The sequence below is a fragment of the Bos javanicus genome, chromosome 6, assembly GCF_032452875.1.
Source record: "Bos javanicus breed banteng chromosome 6, ARS-OSU_banteng_1.0, whole genome shotgun sequence".
NCBI classification, from domain to species: Eukaryota; Metazoa; Chordata; class Mammalia; order Artiodactyla; family Bovidae; genus Bos; species Bos javanicus.
Window position 1 is genome coordinate 78,994,680 of NC_083873.1, and position 16,207 is coordinate 79,010,886.

Here is a 16,207-nt window from a genome sequence, read left to right on the forward strand (position 1 = left end):
ATCACAACACGCCAGGCCTCCCTGTCCATTACCAACTACCAGAGTCCACCCAAATCGATGTCCATTGAGTCAGTGATGCCATCCAACCATCTCATCCTCTGTCGTTCCCTGCCGCTCCCGCCCTCTATCGTTCCCAGCATCAGGGTCTTTTCAAATGCAGTTTCAAATGCATCAGGTGGACAAAGTATTGGAGTTTCAGCTTCAACATCAGTCCTTCCAATGAACACCCAGGACTGATTTCCTTTAGGATGGACTGGTTGGATTTACTTGCAGTCCAACGGACTCTCAAGAGTCTTCTCCAACACCACAGTTCAAAAGCACCAATTCTTCAGTGCTCAGCTTTCATCACAGTCCAACACTCACATCCATACATGACCACTTGAAAAACCATAGCCTTGACTAGACGGACCTTTGTTGGCAAAGTAATGACTCTGTTTTTTTAATATGCTGTCTAGGTTGATCATAACTTTCCTTCCAAGGAGTAAGCATCTTTTAATTTCATGGCTGCACTCACCATCTGCAGTGATTTTGGAGACAAGAAAAATAAAGACATCCACTGTTTCCACTGTTTCCACTGTTCCCCATCAATTTGCCATGAAGTGATGGGACCGGATGCCATGGTCTTAGATTTCTGAATGTTGAGCTTTAAGCCAACTTTTTAAATCTCCTCTTTCACATGCATCAAGAGGCTCTTTAGTTCTTCTTAACTTTCTGCCATGAGGGTGGTGACTGTCATAAGGTTGCGTATATGAGGTTATTGATATTTCTCCTGGCAATCTTCCTCCAGCCCAGTGTTTCTCATGATGTACTCTGATATAAGTTAAATAAGCAGGGTGATAAAAGATAGCCTTGACATACACCTTTTTCTATTTGGAACCAGTCTTTTGTCCCATGTCCAGTTCTAACTGTTGCTTCCTGCCCTGCATACAGATTTCTCAAGAGGCAGAAAAGGTGGTCTGGTATTTCCATCTCTTTCAGAATTTTCCACAGTTTATTGTGATCCACACAGTCCAAGGCTTTGGCATAGTCAATAAAGCAGAAATAGATGTTTTTCTGGAACTCTCTTGCTTTTTTGATGATCCAGCAGATGTTGGCAACTTGATCTCTGGTTCCTCTGCTTTTGCTAAAACCAGGTTGAATATCCATCAGTGCAGTTCAGTTCAGTTGCTCAGTTGTGTCCAACTCTTTGTAACCCCACAAACTGCAGCATGCCAGGCCTCCCTGTCCATCATCAACTCCTGGAGTTCACTCAGACTCACGTCCATCGAGTCAGTGATGCCATCCAGCCATCTCATCCTCTGTAGTCCCCTTCTCCTCCTGTCCCCAATACCTCCAAGCATCAGAGTCTTTTCCAATGAGTTAACTCTTCACATGAGTGGCCAAAGTACTGGAGTTTCAGCTTTATCATCATTCCTTCCAAAGATATCCCAGGCTGATCTCCTTTAGAATGGACTGGTTGGATCTCCTTGCAGGCCAATGGACTCTCAAGTCTTCTCCAACACCACAGTTCAAAAGCATCAATTTTTCGGTGCTTAGCTTTCTTCACAGTCCAACTCTGATATCCATACATGACCACTGGAAAAACCATAGCCTTGACTAGACGGACCTTTGTTGGCAAAGTAATGTCTCTGCTTTTGAGTATGCTATATAGGTTGGTCATAAGTTTCCTTCTAAGGAGTAAGCGTCTTTTAATTTCATGGCTGCAGTCACCATCTGCAGTGATTTTGGAGCCCTGAAAAATAAAGTCTGACACTGTTTCCACTGTTTCTCCATCTATTTCCCATGAAGTGATGGGACCAGATGCCATGATGTTAGTTTTCTAAATGTTAAGCTTTAAGCCAACTTTTTCACTCTCCTCTTTTACTTTCATCAAGAGGCTTTTTCATTCCTCTTCACTTTCTGCCATAAGGGTGGTGTCATCTGCATATCTGAGGTTATTGATATTTCTCCCGGCAATCTTGATTCCAGCTGGTGCTTCTTCCAGCCCAGTGCTTCTCATTATATACTCTGCATATAAGTTAAATAAACAGGCTGACAATATACAGCCTTGACGTACTCCTTTTCCTATTTGGAACCAGTCTGTTGTTCCATGTCCAGTTCTAACTTTTGCTTCCTGACTTGCATATAGGTTTTTCAAGAGGCAGGTCAGGTGGTCTGGTATTCCCGTCTCTTTCAGAATTTTCCACAGTTTATTGTGATCCACACAGTCAAAGGTTTTGGCATAGTCAATAAAGCAGAAATAAATGTTTTCCTGGAACTCTCTGGTTTTTTTGATGATCCAGCAGATATTAGCAATTTGATCTCTTGTTTCTCTGCCTTTTCTAAAACCAGCTTGAACATCTGGAATTTCACGATTCACATACTGCTGAAGCCTGGCTTGAAGAATTTTGAGCATTATTTCCTAGCGTGTTAGATAAGTGCAATTGTGCAGTAGTTTGAGCATTCTTTGGCATTGCAAGACACATTAAAGACTCTTGATACTCAACATCCTTCCTTTTCGTTCATTTTGGAAGAAAAGGAAAAGAACAACTTTTACTGTTTTTCTCCTAAGCTAACTTTGCCAGCACTTAAAATTTGGTATCTGCTTTATATTTTGATAATTATTATGTTGAACTATATGTGCTCACTATTATAAGTTAAAATGGTGATGTTAACGACTTCACGTGGTTCAGTGAAATATGTTTGGTGTTTTCCCTTAAAGTTCTGGACTTTCGTATGAATATAGTTAGTGTTCTATGTAACATAAACTTTTAAAGCTATTTATAATAAAAGATAAAACAGTGAATAAAAATTGATCTACTCCTATTTAAAATGATAAATAAAAATTTATGTTCAAAGGTACTACCTCCTCTGTCAAATTAATAAGTTTTGGGGATATGCAATAGCAAACAGTTCTTGGTACTTAGTAAAGTGAACACAGTCTTGGCATCAGATGATTAAAAATGATTAATGATCATATTTTTCCTTTGTTACATAATATTTTACTTGATATTAATTTATCAGAAAATAATTTTGGTCTATAAGTGAAATTCAAGTAAATTTCATAGTTTTTTTTTTTTTTAATTGCTGTTCAGTTTCAGGAGTTAAAAACATTCCCCAAATATGATTAACATGTAGAGAATATGACAATACCTTACATATTTCACAAAAATTTTAGATTTAAAAAATTTTTAAATAGAAGGGAAATCAATATACTTTAAAAATTTTTAGGATATCCAAAGTAGACACATACTCACATACATATATACAAACATAAGCTAATGTAATGTTTTTAAAGACTGTAATAATGCAAATGCACATTTCCATTGCTTAGGTTTAAAGATAATTTAAAAGGTGTAAAACATTATTTTTATAAATGAAAAAATTACTTTAAAATAAACAGATTAAAAAATGCATTTTACCCTTTTATTTAAAAATGTAAGGAATTAATATTCAAAGTAGAGTCATCTCTGTCATTAATTAAATTGGCTTAGTTGGTGGCCTAATGATTTAAATGACACATTGAGACTTCTCATAAATCAGAAATTCACTCCTATGAATAATACAGTCGTTATCTCATTCTTTCCCACTGATTTTATTTCTCTCCCAATTTGATTTTTAAAATAAAGTTAAAACTTTCATCTTTGAATTTATAATGAAGAAAAAGGTTTCTGAGTAAAGTAGTATTGTGAAAATAAATGTTACCTGGTTATGGATTTTAATGGACACTTATACAATGTGATGAATAAAATTGATGAAATGGACTTGAAAATTTTATATTATAATGAGCTTCTTTTTGGTATCCAATATTCATCTTTATATGGTAATCTGATGAAACTGAAATCTTTAGGAACTTAAATACCATTTAAAATAATTTGAATTAATATCTGTTTATATTTTTTCTAACTTGAATTTCACCTTATTTCTCTCTTTGTTTATCATTTCCTACTAATTCATTACTTTTGCCATAAAAATGAAATCTGTCTAAATGTATAGTGTCTTCAGTTCAGTTCAGTTCAGTTGCTCACTCGTGTCTGACTCTTTGCGACCCCATGAATCGCAGCACGCCAGGCCTCCCTGTCCATCACCAACTCCCGGAGTTCACTGAGACTCACGTCCATCGAGTCAGTGATGCCATCCAGCCATCTCATCCCCTGTCGTCCCCTTCTCCTCCTGCCCCTAATCCCTCCAAGCATCAGAGTTTTTTCCGATGAGTCAACTCTTTGCATTAGGTGGCCAAAATACTGGGGTTTCAGCTTTAGCATCATTCCTTCCAAAGAACACCCACGGCTGATCTCCTTTAGAATGGACTGGTTGGATCTCCTTCAGCCAAAGGGACTCTCAAGAGTCTTCTCCAACACCACAGTTCAAAAGCATCAATTCTTTGGTGCTCAGCTTTCTTCACAGTCCAACTCGCACATCCATACATGACCACTGGAAAAACCATAGCCTTGACTAGACGGACCTTTGTTGGCAAAGTAATGTCTCTGCTTTTGAGTATGCTGTCTAGGTTGGTCATAAGTTTACTTCCAAGGAGTAAGTGTCTTTTAATTTCATGGCTGCAGTCACCATCTGCAGTGATTTTGGAGTCCCCCAAAATAAAAGTCTGACAGTGTTTCCACTGTTTCCCCATCTATTCCCCATGAAGTGATGGGACCAGATGCTATGATCTTCGTTTTCTGAATGTCAAGCTTTAAGCCAACTTTTTCACTCTCCTCTTTGACTTTCATCTAGAGGCTTTTTCGTTCCTCTTCACTTTCTGCCATAAGGGTGGTGTCATCTGCATATCTGATGTTATTGATATTTCTTCCGGCAATCTTGATTCCAGCTGGTGCTTCTTCCAGCCCAGTGCTTCTCATGATGTACTCTGCATATAAGTTAAATAAGCAGGCTGACAATATACAGCCTTGACATACTCCTTTTCCTATTTGGAACCAGTCTATTGTTCCATGTCCACGTCTAACTGTTGCTTCCTGACCTGCATATAGGTTTCTCAAGAGACAGGTCAGGTGGTCTGGTATTCCCATCTCTTTCAGAATTTTCCACAGTTTATTGTGATCCACACAGTCAAAGGCTTTGACATAGTCAATAAAGCAGAAATAGATGTTTTTCTGGAACTCTCTTGCTTTTTCAATGATCCAGCAGATATTAGCAATTTGATCTCTGATTCCTCTGCCTTTTCTAAAACTAGCTTGAACCCTTGGAAGTTCACGGTTCACGTATTGCTGAAGCCTGACTTGGAGAATTTTGAGCATTACTTCAATAGCGTGTGAGATGAGTGCAATTGTGTTGTAGTTTGAGCATTCTTTGGCATTGCCTTTCTTTGGGATTGGAATGAAAACTGACTTTTTCCAGTCTTAGATTTATATTATTTTACTTAAAAGTGTGTGCTTATAAGTAAAATTGAATACTTATATTTAAATAAAATTTGTTCATTTAAGTGAAAAATGTTCAGATTTGTGTAGAAAAAAAGTTAACATTTGTGGGCATCAATTCTGACCCAATATTAGTATGGGACACTTTAAATCATTTTTCTAATTATAACACGTATGCCTACTAACAAAAAGAAAGACAAATGGGAGACAACTAAACATTGGGCTTTTCCCTAACTGTCTAATTTGGATAGCCATTGATTTAATTTTTATATTCACTCATGAATCTCTCTTATCTCTCAGAGCCAAGATTGGGTAATGTTACTTTGAAGGGGGTAATGGGGACACAAAAACCCAAAATCAGAAGATGAATTCCAACACTCTGCTCACACAAATGAGGTTCGTTAGATTTGAGTATTCTAAATACAGTTCTCTATCACATCTAAGGTCAGGATGACCTTGACTCCAATTACTAAGCATAGTATGAGGAAAGCTAAATGGAGCTTACTTATAGAAATTAACCTGAGACCACCGTGTGACTAAAGAATTCACTGACAGTTGCTAACACAAGGCTCAGTACCTCGGGCCCTACCATATCCAAAATATGTCCTTAACACTTGGCATGTTTACTTGTTGTTTGCCTAGAGTACATCCTTCCATGTAATTTTTAAATATGTAGTCAACTTTATCAGTTTTCTCATAAGTGCTTTATAAGGCATGAATATAATTAGATTTTTGCCACTCTGAAGAATTTTTTTTAAGTTAAAATACTAAAACAAGCATTTGTTTGAAGTTAAGTATGTGAAAAACACAGATGGTGACAATATTGGCAATTTATTATATTTTTTGACCAGTCTTACTAATTGTTTAAGAATACTAACCAAAACAAAGTAAAATATATTTCACTGTAGCTTTACATCATCCATAAAAGACATGTTTTTTATAATAATGTTAAAGATGTTCCAAGAATATACAGTTCTTGAATGTCCATGAAATTATTCATTAAATATTCAAAATATTCGTTCAAAAATTAACATAAATATTAACTACTTAGTAATCAGAAAATTACAGTCCTGATTTATGTCTGGTTGTCTTGTGTGATTATTTTTTACCAAAATCTAACCATTATCAAATTCCCCAGCAATGATGGAATTACATTAATCATTAAGTATGCATATTCTGTGTATGATGGTAGTTATTAAAATGATAAATATTGTAGTGACATAATTTTGGTGCTTATGTAATTTGACTAAATAGAGTGTATGATCGCTATGCTTTCAGACATACTTGCATACGTTAACACAATACTGTAGTAATGAAAAATAAAAATTTTAGGTATATTTTAAATTTTATGAATGTTTCCTATTCATTTCTAATAACAAGAATCCACTTTAAGCAAAAACTATTTAATTCAGGGAACTAGGAGGCTTACATTTATTGAAAGAGCTTTGTGAGTAGACTCTATTTCTCTCAGAACAACAAAGGAAACAGTCTTTCAAGGGAGAGTGTTGAATTAACAGAATTTCAGAGTTGAGCAATCAGGAAGCCATGCCAAGAGTACTGACACCAAGACCACATTAGTTTTTTTGGAAGTTTGGAAAGCCCAATCCTTAGCATTCCAGTCTCTTATGCGTAGTAAGACACTTCAGAGTGAGCCATTCTGCAGTTATCTATACACAGACGTTAAATTTTTTGCTTCAGCTTCCATGACTTTACCTAATGTCTGCAATAACTTTTGTTTTAAATTTAAATATTCAAGCATTCCCATCATCATTAGTATTCACACAGCACTGATCTTACACAAATTAATGGAAATACAAATTCCTGTCTCTAATCCAGTAATCGCTTGACATTTTTTCTATCATTCTATAATTTATCCATAATTTTCTTTAAGGAATATGCTGAAAACTGTAATTTTGCTTATGAATTTTTGAGTATTAAAAATTCTGGAACTGAACAATCAAAGACTTTTTTCAACTATCATTGTATGGCCAACTGTATGCTTTCTAGGTTTTATGTCAGAAGTCAGATCTTGGCTTTTGCTAATTAAGCATACACTGTTCTATTTTATGTGTCATTGTTTTAAACAGTAAGGAGACTGTCATTTTGCTCTAGGTAATTGGCTTTCATTTAGAATATTTATGACTCAGATAAAAATGGAATATAAAGCCTATTTTGTAATTAAAATAATCCTGTATCAGAAGACTCAATCTTGAACCCATCTAGCACATAGCAGTTATAAACGTGTAGTACTTAGCAGTAATTCTAATACTATTGCTATTAATTTAGGACTACTTTTTAAAATAAAACTAAAAAGCTACATAAGTTATACTAAGCACTTAAAATGGTTTATCCTTCAAAGTAAAAACTTATGAGATATGCCATTAATATCTTAAATTTATTTACTGAAAAAGTCAGAATTTAATAAATAGTAGGACTTGGTTCTACAAACTACTTCTTAGTGCTTTGTTGATTTTCTATTGTTGTGTGACAAACTTCCCAAACTGGGTGACTTAAAACAACCCAATTTATTTTATTATATCACAATTTCTGTGGGTCACGAGTCAGAAGGTTATCTAGGTATTTTGCTAAGAATCTCACATGGCTGAAATCAAGGTATGTGCTAGAATTCATTCTTTTGTGGAAACTAAAAAAAGTCCAGGTCCAATAAAGTGTTTGTAGAATTCATTTCCTTGCATCTTCAGAACTGAGGGCCCCAGTTTCTTATTGATTGTTGGCAGAAAGCTTGGCAGGTGGGTTTTACAACATGGCTGCTTACTTCTTCCAGGGCACTTAGGTAGAGAATTGCTAGAGCCAATGAGCTAGAAATGTGAGTTCTTATATAATGTAACATAATTTCTCCAACTTTGCCATATTTTATTCATTAAAAGCAAATCAGAGGACATAACCACAACCAAGTACTTGGAGGGGGCTTTTTATAAAGGGATGTAAACACCAGCAGCGAGACGTTATGGAGGGCCACTCTGGTGTTGATTGCCACAGTCTATCCTAAAGCTCCCAGTGATTCTTATCCCTCCTAAATGAAAAATATATTCACCATCCCATGTCCTAGATCCAAAACAGTCTTATAATGAGTTGATTACAGTGTTTGTTCAACCTACAGGATCTAAATTATGTGTATATTTGGATGAGGTTCCTTAGGTGTAGTTCCTTTAAAATTATGTTGATCTGTAAAACTGAAGAAACTGGTTATCTCCTCGTCCCCATTACATGCAATATACAGTGGTGCGACAAGTAAAAGATGATAGCTATAAGCATTCCCATCCATAAATGGGAGTCACAAAGGAGTCAGTGGTCTGTAGCAGTTTTGAAACCTATCTGGGCAAATGTTGGCTGTTTCCTTGATTAGGTTTCAGTACCTAGGAAGAACTGTCCATGCCTCTCAGCTCTATCTCTGGGTCCTTGATCTTGTTCTCCAAGCCATTCTTCCTTTTTCATGAGATGTACCATTTACTTTATCAGCCAGCTTCATGTCAATTGACTTTTGAGACTTTGGCAATCTTCTTTCTGTTGAACTTTTTGCTTCTTTTAGTCCAAGTTGGCAGTTGTTGAAGAAATAAATTTCTCAAAAAACTTTGTAGGGCTCTTGTGGATTTCACAGGGGTTCATTCTACAAACTACACATATAGATCTTTTCAAAATAAGCTTTTCACTACCAGGGGATCCTGCTGAAATGGCTAGGAGACAACCCGATTAAGCTTCCTAGAGTCTCTATGGTTTATTTAGAAATTATGTGAGGCATAAGATTTAGGGTCTTCAAAGAGTCGGACACGACCGAGCATAAACACACACAGTCTTTTTAAAGAACACTTCCTATGACAGAATACTATGATCTTTTGACTGTAAATTTTAGGAAGATATTTTATAGTCAATCCTTGACTTTTTCTCTAGATCACACTTTTTAAATATTGATTGACAACCAGTTCCCAGTAGTAGCATCCTTGCTACCTGGTAATGTTGAGAATTTTCATAAATATCAGGTCCAGTTTCCTTTTGCTTTAACAGTTCTTTCCTCAGTTGACCTCTATCCTCTAACATTTTACAATAATCAGTAACAAGAAACCAGTAGGCATTCAGTACTTTTCTTCCAAGTCCCTTTGACTGCATATGCAAGTTCATCACTTAAAATTCTGCTTTCTGTATCTATCTCGTGAGATAATTTTGTGAAACTTTCTGTCACTGAATAAAAATAATACTTTTAAAATCATATTCACATTTGTATATTTTTAAAATTTATTTATTTTAATTTGAGATTAATTACTTTACAATATTGTATTGGTTTTGCCATGCATCAACAATAATCTTTTGTATTCTAGTTTCCAATAACATCAAATGCTTTTGAACTGTCACTCTTAGCATCCTAATAATCTGTTCAAAACAATTTAGGATTTCTCTATGAAACTGTTCAGAATTTCTCCAGCCTCTACACACTGCTTACTTCCAAATTTACTCCCATATTCTTAGGTATTTAATATAGTAGCACCCTACTTTGAGGTATTAAAATCTGTATTATTATCTATTTACTCCTTAACAAATTGTCAGAGTCTTAATGGTTAAAGGATGCACATTTATTACCTCACAGTTTCTATGTGTAAAAAACTGGAGTTTACTTACTGAGGTCTTCTGGAGAAGGCTTCCCAAAGCTATAACTAAGGTTTCAGCCAGGATGTATTCTCATCTGGAGGCTCAAATGGGGAAGAATTCACTTGTAAGCACAATAAGGTTGCTGGCAGAACTCATTTCCTTATGTTTGTAGGACTGAGGTTCCAGCTTCTTGCTAGGTGCCAGCTAGAAGTCTATCTCAGCTTATAGAGGCTATCCTTAAAATCCTTGTCAAATGCATTTCCCAAGCTGACTGCTAATCTACTTAAACCAAACAGGGGGAGAGTCCCTGAGCAGTCTCTCAGCAGTCTCTCTGCTAAGCCTGTGGAGTCTTATGTAACAAAATTATGGAAGTGATATCTACCCCCATCATCTCTGTCATGTTCCACTGGTTAAGAGTAAGTCATAGGTCATACCACACTCAAGGGAAGGGTATAGACAACAGGACACAGAATCATGAATGGTCATCCTAGAAGTCTGCCCATTGTAGCTAGAAACACCAAGGTGTTACATTCCAAAACTAGACTTACTAAAATGATATTTTTAAAAATCTGTGAAATGTATTTCTTCTTCAAAATGCTTTAGTGACAAGAATTGCTATGACAGTGAACTTCCAGATGTTCAAGTTGGTTTTAGAAAAGGCAGAGGAACCAGAGATCAAATTGCCAACATCTGCTGGATCATTGAAAAACCAAGAGAGTTCCAGAAAAACATCTATTTCTGCTTTATTGACTTTGCCAAAGCTTTTGACTGTGTGGGTCACAATAAACTGGAAAATTCTGAAAGATGGGAATACCAGACCACCTGTTCTGCCTCTTGAGAAACTTATATGCAGGTCAGGAAGCAACAGTTAGAAGTGGACATGGAACAACAGACTGGTTCCAAATAGGAAAAGGAGTACGTCAAGGCTGTATATTGTCACCCTGCTTATTTAACTTCTATGTAGAGTACATCATGAGAAACACTGGGCTGGAAGAAGCACAAGCTGGAATCAAGATTGCTGGAAGAAATATCAATAACCTCAGATATGCAGATGACACCACCCTTACGGCAGAAAGTGAAGAGGAATGAAAAAGCCTCTTGATGAAAGTAAAAGGAGAGTGAAAAAGTTGGCTTAAAGCTCAACATTCAGAAAACGAAGATCATAGCATCTGGTCCCATCACTTCATGGGGAATAGATGGGGAAACAGTGGAAACACTGTCAGACTTTAATTTTGGGGGCTCCAAAATGGACACAGGGAGGCTTGGCATGCTGCAATTCATGGGGTCACAAAGAGTCGGAGACGACTGCACCCATGTAATGATGATAGAGTAATTAATGATGAAGCTTCTAAAATCTTAAAACCTACTCCTTAATACATTTATAGAGTGGTACTGATATTGATTAGAGAAAGCAATGGCAACCCACTCCAGTACTCTTGCCTGGAAAACCCATGGATGGAGGAGCCTGGTGGGCTGCAGTCCATGGGGTCGCTAAGAGTCGGACATGACTAAGTGACTTCACTTTCACTTTTCACTTTCATGCATTGGAGAAGGAAATGGCAACCCACTCCAGTGTTCTTGCCTAGAGAATCCCAGGGATGGGGGAGCCTGGTAGGCTGCTGTCTATGGGGTCTCACAGAGTTGGACACGACTGCGGTGACTTTGCAGCAGCAGCAGCAACAGCAACTGATATCGATCATAGTTTCTCAAATGAAAAAAAAAAATAGTATATATTCGCTTAATGAAAAAGATCAGTTTTCATTCCAATCTCAAAGAAAGGCAATTCTAAAGAATATTCAAACTACTGCACAACTGCACTCATCTCACATGCTAGCAAAGTAATGCTGAAAATTCTCCAAGACAGAGTTCAACATTACGTGAATTGTGGACCTCCAGGTATTCAAGCTGGATTTAGAAAAGCAGAGGAACCAGAGATCAAATTGCCAACATCTATTGGATCATAGAAAAAGTGAGAGAGTTCCAGAAAAACATGTGGTTTTGATTTATTGGAGCTTCCCTGGTGGCTCAGATGGTAAAGTGTCTGCCTGCAATGCAGGAGACCCAGGTTCAATCCCTGGGTCAGGAAGATCCCCTGGAGAAGGAAATGACAACCCACTCCAGTACTCTTGCCTGGAAAATTCCATGGACAGAGGAGCCTGGTAGTCTATAGTCCATGAGGTTGCAAAGAACCAGACACGACTGAGTGACTTCATTTCACTTTTACTTTATTGACTACACCAAAGCCTTTGACTGTGTGGATCACAACAAACTGGAAAATTCTACAAAAGATGGAAATGCCAGAACCCATGGCCTGCCTCCTGAGAAATCTTTATGCAGGTCAAGAAGCAAGAGTTAGAACTGGACATGGAACAACAGACTGGTTCCAAATTGGGAAAGGAGTACGTCAAGGCTGTATATTGTCACCCTGCTTATTTAACTTATATGCAGAATACATCATGCGAAATGCCAGACTCGATGAAGCAGAAGCTGGAATCAAGATTGCCGGGAGAAATATCAATAACCTCGGATATACAAATGATGCCACCCTTATGGTGTAAAGTGAAGAAGAACTAAAGAGCCTCTTAAAACTGAAAAAGGAGAGGGAAAAGTTGACTTACAACTCAACATTCAGAAAAGTAAGATCATGGCATCTAGTCCCATCATTTCATGGCAGATAGATTGGGAAATAGTGGAAACATTCAGACTTTACTTTTAGGGGCTCCAAAATCACTGCAGATGGTGACTGAAGCCATGAAATTAAAAGATGCTTGCTTCTTGGAAGAAAAGCTATGACTAACCTAGACAACATATTAAAAAGCAGAGAAATTACTTTACCAACAAAGGTCCATTTGGTCAAAGCTATGGTTTTATGAGTAGTCATGTATGGATGTGAGTTGGACTATAAAGAAATCTGAGCACTGAAGAATTGGTGCTTTTGAACTGTGGTGCTGGAGAAGACTCTTGAGAGTTCCTTGGACTGCAAGGAGATTCAACCAGTCAATCCTGAAGGAAATTAGTCCTGAATATTCACTGGAAGAACTGATGCTGAAGCTGAAACTCCAATACTTTGGCTATCTTACCCAAAGAACTGACTCATTGGAAAAGATCCTGATGCTGAGAAAGATTGAAGATGGGTAGAGGATCTTCCTCCACAGAGGATGCGATGATTGTACGGCATCATCAATGTGATGTACATGAGTTTGAGTAGACTCCTGGAGTTGGTGATGGACAGGGAAGCCTGGCTTGCTGCAGTCCATGGGGTCTCAAAGTTGAACATGACTGAGAGATGGAAGTGAAAAGATGACTACTAGTATAATTTATATATATATATAACTTAAAATGGCAGGCTGTTACAAATATTATCAAAATTATTTAAAATGAATTAAAAAAAAGAATGTCTTAAGTTCTACAAAGTTAGAATCTATAGTAAAATAGACTAATTATGTTCTTAAGCATGAAACACAATAGTAAGCCCTTTGATACTCAGTTATTTAAATGAATCTCCCCTTTCTTATAGCTTTGATTTTTTGCACTTAATTTTCAGTGCATTTTAGAGAGCAATTATTATAGCAAATAAAACTTTCAAGTATATAATACTCACAATTGCATCTGTCTGTTTTCACAAAGGTAAAATCTAATTCAATGTACATTTCTCTCTCAAAGGTATTATTTTTAATTGAGTCTTGCAAATGGATTTAATCAGCATAGTTTTTATTTATTCTCAGAGTGTTGTATTTCAATCATTATAGAATGTAGGCTTTGTTTTGAATTTAAAATTCATTTTACTGTGAAGTAAAGTCTTGCATACAAATACCCACACCAGCAGCAGCATTTTAACCCCACCATTATTACTCTAGAAGCAAGAAAAGGAAAAGAAACTTAAAAAAGTATACAATCCTAAATGGAAAAGCAAATCTCAAAATAAATAGGCAAAAATTCAGTGTGTGTCTTTCTTTTCTTCACAAGGTGAAATATTTTTCTTATAATTTTAAACATGCTAATTAACTTAGAATCAAATGTCCAATAATTTGGCACAAAATAAAAGTAATTAATCATATCAGGAGGTAGCAACAAAATAATAGATTCCAAAAGAAAGGCCAGAAATGAAGGTATTTTTTTTGGAAGTGAAGTTTTAATGCACATCGGACAGTAATTTGAAGTAGAGGATTTATATTGCAAAAATATAAATGTTTGGCAAAGTAGAACTGTTCATTATTTTTCATACAAAGTTAAAAGCACATTGTATTTCCTTCCTGACCGCTTCCCGAGCCCCCATCTTTCAAAAAAAAAAAAAAAAAAACAAGCTTCATCTAAATTATTTCATTTGATGGGCTGTCATTTATAACTTTATTGCTACTTCTGTCTCAGGTATTCCTTTTGGGAAAAATGTATGTATTTGTTACGTACTCTAATGTATTGTCTATAAATTATAAGATAAAGTCAAACATGTATCTGCTGATACTTTTTAAGTTGACCTGTCTTTATACTTAGAAATGTCTCTTAATGGTAGTCTTCCCTCATGGCTCAGATGGTAAAAAATCTGCCTCCAATACAGGAGACCTGGGTTAAGTCCCTAGGTTGGGAAGATCCCCTGGAGAAGGATATGGCAGCCCACTTCAGTATTCTTGCCTAAAGAATCCCATGGACAGAGGAGCCTGGCAGGTTGTAGTCCATAGGGTTGCATAGTCAGACACGACTGAGTGACTATCACACAAAAAATAGTTAAACTTTTAGGAATCATCAGTATGTAGACTTAGATAATTATTATTTAGTGCAAAAAGCCTGGGAAATTTTTCTAAGTTTCTCAATAAAATGTATTTGCTCAACTGAATCTTTTCTAACCTTTGAATAAAAAATGTAATCCTAGGGATTGTTTTCCTATCAATTTGCAAAACTTACTATAAAATGTAATTATTTAAATTAGAATAGTTAATGCATTTTTACATTTTAGCAAAATATCTGTTAATTATAGACTATTTAATAGGCAGAAGATTATATGGAATAAAATTTTTAAAAGTTGTCCATAATCATCCCCGACAAGTACTTTTGTTAATTTCTTGTATAATTTCTTATATTTCCCTATGAATATTCTGTATCCATAGTCTGTAGTAGTATTGTCCAATAGAAATGTAAAGCCTGCCAAATCTGTAATTTTTAATTTTCTGGTACATTAATATATGTACAAGGAGATGGTTGAAATAAATTTTAATAATACATTTACCTGATATGTTAAAATTATATAGTATGGCTGATAGTTAATTTTATGTCAACCTGGCTGGATCATGGTGCTCAAATGTTTGCTCAAACAGTATTCTAGATATTTCTGTGAGGTTTTCTTTTTCTTTTTTTTTTAAATCAGATTAAGATATAAATAAATGGCTTTGAAAAAAGCAGATTGCTCTCCATGATATGGGCCTCATCCAATAACTTTAAAGCCTGAATAAATTAAAAGACTAATCTCTGAGCAAGAAGGAATTCTGCCAGCAGACAGCCTTCAACATTGAAATTCAATTATAAGCTCTTCCCTGAATCTCTGTCTTGATGGCAGCTTTTGGATTTCTCCCCTCCATAATTTCATTAGCCAGTGTTTCTCACTTTTGAACTATAAACAATTTTACAGTCAGGCTCTGTTTATATGAATGGTTATTCTTACCCAGACTGATTTCTCCAAGATGAAGTTTTGGGGAAAAGAGTCAAATTTTTAATTCTAGTTGTGTGTATTAAAAATGAATATCAATGGCCATGTTCCTGTATACTTGCTACATAATGGGTTACAGAATATCATTCAATTATTATATTTATTATAGTAACTATTTTAAAATTTAAAGGATTCAGGCTAATATAAACTATGAGAAATTTTTTGAAAGCAATGGGTTTTCAATTAACTTGTAACATGTTAGTAGATGAGTTAGAAAACTTTGCCAGAGCTATCTTAGATATTAGTGTATATAACAATTACCTGGAGGGGGTGTAAAACAGATTCCAGGTGTCTACCCACCAAAATTTCACCCAATAGGGAGGTAGGACTCACGATACAGATGGTCTGTTAACCCCTACTGTATTAAACTTACAACCTGATGCTTACTCAAACTGTTAACAAGAAAATCAGTTTTCACTTCTCATGACTGTTAAATACTACTAGGTCAGCCATGACATTTACTCTGGGGCTAAATAGAGATTTTTTTGCTTTTGCATTTTTTTCCCAATCTTTTATTTTGTGGCCTTAAAATGAAGCCTAACTTTAAGTAGTG